Here is a 6,050-nt window from a genome sequence, read left to right as displayed (position 1 = left end):
CTCACAATGAGTATATGAGGTCACAAAGGGACTGTGATGTCTCCAAAGGCATGCGTTGTCACAAAAGTGAAGTCCTAACAGGTGTGAGTTGTCAGAATGTGAAAAAATGCTCATATCTATCAGTGTGATGTCACCATGACATAGATGTCACACTGGATTCGGGTATCACATTTCATACCTGAATTGAGTATGAGAGGATTATCATTTCACAGTTGTTTAGTGATATCACTATGGAAATGTGGAGTCACAAAGGGATTGTGCTACCACAATGGCTATTAGATCACAATGTGTTCTTACTATAGTAGGTTTGTGCTGTCACAATTGGCTGGAAATGTCACAATGGCATTCCGAATCTCAATTGTAATTAATTCACAATGAAGATATGAGTTCACAAAGGGACTGTGTTGTCTCCAAACACCTGTGTTGGCACAAATGTGATGAAGTCCTAACAGATTTGTGATTTCACAATGTGACACCATGGTCTTGATGTTTATCAATGTGATATCACAATGGTCATGATGTCAGAGTCAATTTCTTATATGATATGTCATACCTGAAATATTATAAGATTGAAAACAGATTCTAAGCTTATTAAAGGCCTAAAATATCTAATGGAAGCATATCACACAAGTTATGACTAAACACTCATGCTCTTTGGAGCTTGATTCTTTCTTTGAAATTGTATCCTCATTGTGAACTTGTAGAAATTGAAATTGGACATGTCCTTGTAATATTACAAACTCATAGTGACAATAGTGACATCACAACTCTTTGTGACCTAATAACTACTGTGACATCACAAACCCATTGTGACATCACATTGCTGTTGTGCCTTCACAATCACATTGTGACATCACAAAGCTACTGTTAACTCAGCACCATTTAAAAGACCCATGACCTCTGTGGCATCACAGACCTTTTGTTTTCCCATATCTTCATAGTGAACTAATGAAAATTGTGATCACACATAGCACTGTATCATCACAAATACTTTGAGCAAAAATTGTGACTGTGAAATCACATTGTCATCATGACACCATCATATCATTGTGACATCACCAAATCCCAATGACACCATACCATTTTTTTTCATCTGTGCATTTTTTATTGTAAGTATAGTGTACAGAGGAATTACAGTTACATAAGCATGGTAATGTTGTGCATTCCTATTCTTGGATTTCATTCTATTTCAAATGTGCCATGTGGGTTGATATCAGGAAACCATTGTGAACTCATAACCTTTGTCACATCAAAATCTCTTTGTCACAGCACATTGTCTTTGTTACATCACTAACCCACTGTGACATCAAATACCTCTCCTGACCTCATAACTTTTGTGACATGTCATTGTGATATCTTAGGCCTTTTGTGAGTTGAAAATCTGCGTTCGACCTCATATTTCATATATGACATGAGATATCTAAAATCCATTGTAACATCATGATATCACACCACTGGACATCATAACCATTGTGTCACTTTATGACATCTCAGACCTGTTAGTTCTTCAACTTTTTGACTACATATATTTGGGGACATCAGAATCCCTTCCCAAACTCATATACTCATGCTGAGTTAATGACAATTGAGATCCCACATGCCATTGTGACATCACCAACCCCTTGGGACATCTCAAATCTATTGCAACCTCCTCATCAGTATGACATCACCAATTGTGACATCAAAACATTATTATAACATGATGTTGAGACATCACAATGTCATTGTGAAATCACTGTTCCATTGGGTTTTCGCATAGTATGACCTCATACTGTGAAGCTTCTTCTATCACCTGGTATCCTCATATTGAATTATGAATAGTTGAAATTAGATGTATCATTCTGAAATTACAAACTGTGACATCACAAAACCATTGTGACCTCATCACTACTGTGACATTAAAAACCCAATGGGACATCTTATTTCCATTGTGACATTACAGATCACATTGTGCCATCCCAAGCCTATTATGACCTCTTACCACTTTGAAAACACACATGGCCTCTCTGACATCACAGAACTTTTTTGTATTAATATCCTCATGGGGAACTAATGACAACTGACATCAGACATGCCATTGAAATATAAAAAAATCCTTTCTGACATCATTATAATTGTGACATCATGTTGCCATTACACCACCAGCTCAATTTGACATGTAAAACTACAATGCCATCATAGCATTGTAACATCATATTGTCATTCTGATGTCATAGACACGTTGTGTTTGCCTATTATGTTATTTGATTCTACTACTAATGTGGCATGTCAATTGATATCTGAAACCCATTGTGAGTTTGTGACCATTGTGATATCATGATGCCTTATTAGCATCACATTGCAATTGTGATGTCATATTGCAAAATTGATGTCACAAAGGGATTTTGATGTGAAAATGGTTATGATATCAAAATGAGTCTCTGTTATCAACCCACATGCCACATTTCAAATACAATGAAATCACAGATTAGGCATTCATAATGTGTCTATGTTATCACAATGCTATAATGGCAAATGCTATAATGTCATTGTCATTTTGTGATGTCACCATAAGTTTAAAATGTCATAACGATAATGTGATGTCATACTGGTTATGACGTCACACAGAGTTTATAATGTTACAATGGTTATGAGGTCACAATGTGTTTCTGATAGCAAGAGATATGCCACATTTGAAATAGAATGAAATCACAGGATATACAATCACAATGTGTCTGTGACAGCTTTCTTTTTTTGGGTTGGAGGGCTCCAGTCATGGGGCCTGAACACTGGGCCTGGGCACTGTCCCTCAGCTCTTCAGCTCAAAGCTAGCACTCTACCACTTGAGCCACAGTGCCACCTCTGTCTTTTTTTCTTTTTGCTTATGTGGTGCTGAGGAATCAAACCCAGGGCCTCATGCATGCAAGGCAAGTGCTCTACCACTGAGCTACCTTCCCAACCCCTATGACAGCAAAATGGCAATGCGATGTAATGATGTTATGATGTCACTTTATTTTGGTGCTATCACAATGAGCTGATGGTATCATAATGACAGTCTGATGTCACACTGGTGATGATGTCACAAAGGGTTTATGATGTCACAATGTCATGTCCAATCTTATTTGCCATTAGGTTATAGTGCGGATAAGATAATGAAGTCACGACATATACAAATGAACTGTGATGACACAAAGGCCATGATTTTTTGTCAAAAGTGTTAAAGTTCCTAACAGGTTTCGGTTGTAAAGTATTAATTGAAGAGCTAAAGTAACTCATTTTAAAATCAAGCCCCCTGAGCTGTGCTGCCCTAGAGTAACCCCCAAAGAGAGCTGTGCTGCCAAATAAAATTAATAGCTTTCAGGAAAACCGCAGGTTGCCACTAACGCTGCCCACCCTTAAGGAACAGAACAGCTGCCAAGGTGTTCCATCAGAAAAAGGGAAGTGCAGTCAAGGTGGACTTAAATCCCCTGAACTTGTGAACTTGCACTTGCTTGTGTGGAAAACCCCTAAAATTGCTTGTGTGGGAACCCCCTGAACTTGTAAACTTGTTTGATAGTATAAAAGCTGTGCTAATTTTGTGCTCAGGACCTCTTGGAGTCACCGGTTACTGAGTGCGTGGACGACCAAGTTCTAGCTTGCAATAAATGACTCTGCTGTTTGCATTGATCGTGGTCTCTGGTGGTCTAAGAGTGGGTATCCGAAAATGAGGTACTTCATTAATGATATAAAAATGGGTTAGTGATGTAAAAACTAGTTTGTAATATCACATCTTATTTCAAATTTCAATTGCTACAAGTTCACAATGATACAAGTTCACAGAAAGAGTTTGATGTCCCAAAGGCCATGAATTTTCTAAGATGTGATGAGGTTATAATAGGTTTGTGAAAGCATAATGGTACAGTAATATCACAATTGCAATATGATGTCAAATTATAATGTCATAAGAGTGTTGTTATGTCACAATTAGTTGCTGATGCCATAATAGCGATGAGTTCAAAATAGTTTTGTGATGTCGCAGTAGATTGGTGATGTGACAATGTCATTCTAGACCTCAATTGTCATTAACTCACAATGGGTATATGAGTTCAGAAAGGGATTGTGAGGATTCCGAAGGTATTTGTTGGCACAAATGTGATGAAGTCAGAATAGATTTGTGATGTGACAACAGAACAGATTTGTGATGTGACAATGTGACACTGTGATGTCTAGGAGTGTGATGTCACAATATTCATGATGTCACAGTATATTTCTAATATTTCATGTCATACCTGCAATAATGAAGTAGAAAAGAGGTTGAGCTCTCAATGGACCTAACATTACAGAGTGGCAACATGTCATAAACCTTATGATGACAGGACATGTTTGAGTTGTCAGTTATTTAGAGATATTACAATGGCAATGTTATGTCACAAAGGGATTGTGATATCACAATGGTTATCAAGTAAAAATATGTTTTTGATATGTAACCACATGCAACATTTGAAATATAATGAAATCACATAATAGGCATTAATAATGTATATATGATGTCACAATGACAATGTAATGTAATAGTGGTAAGATGTCATTACAGATTTGTGATTTCACAATGAGCTGATGTTGTCATAATGACAATGTGCTGATGATTATATTATAAATGCTCTGTGATATTACAATGGCATATCTGATCTCAACTGACATTTCACAACGAAGATATGGATACACAAAGGGACTGTGATGTCACAAAGGCCATGTGTTTTTTTTCAAAAGTGCTAAAGATGTCATAATGGGTTTTGGAGGTCTCAAGGTGATGGTAATGTCACAACAGCAATGTGATATCACAATGGCTTTGTGATGTCACATTGATAGTGAGGTCACAATGGACAGGACATGTTTGTGATGTCAAAACAGCTTAATGATATCACAATGGCACTGTGATGTCACAAAGGGAATTTTCATGTCACAGTGGCTTTGAGTTCACAATGGATTTCTGATATCCACCAATATTGCTCCCTTGAAATAGAATGAAATAACAGAATAGGCATTCACAATATATCTATAGTGCCACTATGACATATTATGTCATAATACTATGATATTTAAGTTTAGTGATGTCAAAATGGCATGTCTAATTTTATTGGTCATTAGATTGCCATGAGGATCCCAAAGGTTGCTATGTGGTGAGTCTTTAAAAAGCCATATTGTGCTCATGCTATTACATAGGTTTCTTGGTGCTATTTTTTTTAAAGTTTTCTGTGTGCTGTCATCCCAAAGGGTGCTATGTTCTGAGTCCTTGAAAGGTAGGTATCCCCGACAATCACAAACACACACACACACACACACACACACACACACACACACACACACACACACACACACACACACACACACACATACCTACAAACACGGAGGGTCATCTTGCACCTGCTTAGTGTGTAGGGTGGATGGAGAAGATTCTCCCACAGCGGTTGGACTGAGGGGAGATTCAATCAACCTCGGCAGCTGCTAGGGTTGGAGTACGCCCTGAGATGAGGTGAGGCTGCTTCTGCCATGGCCTGGTAGCCTTATTGCAGAATCAGGGCAGCACAAGGCTAAGAGGTGGGGGACATGGCAGAGGGGGGAGGGGCATGAACAAGAGGAGGACAGGGAATAGCAGAGGGGGCACATAGCTGGTGCAGCCAGAGGCTGACAGGCTTGCGCTGTGGGGCAGGGCAGCCCTCGAGAGAAGTGGTGGCAGAGAAAGAGATCAGAGAGTTGAGCAGCCATATGCACCAGGGGAGACTGAAGCAATGGCTGGCCTCTGCTGCTGTAGGAGCACAGGTCTGGCCCAGGAGCACAGAGCACAAATCCAGCACAGCAGGCACATCCCTCCCACAGGCCCAGGGAGGCTCAGAGGCCAAGTAGGACCTGAGTCCAAGGTCCCTGTGCCAGGAGTTCAGCTGGGGCTGGGGCACGCTTAGCCCTGCCACCTGCTTGCCCCTGTCCTGGCCCCTCTCCTGCCCTCTCTGCGACATCATGTTTCAAACATGTTGCTGTTGGCTCGGACCCGCAGTGCCTCTCAGAGTCATCCAGCGATGGTGTGCCCAGGCCAG

The sequence above is a fragment of the Dipodomys merriami genome, unplaced genomic scaffold, assembly GCF_024711535.1.
Source record: "Dipodomys merriami isolate MVZ:Mamm:240054 unplaced genomic scaffold, mDipMer1.0.p SCAF_279, whole genome shotgun sequence".
NCBI classification, from domain to species: Eukaryota; Metazoa; Chordata; class Mammalia; order Rodentia; family Heteromyidae; genus Dipodomys; species Dipodomys merriami.
Note: the sequence above shows the minus strand (reverse complement) of the source record.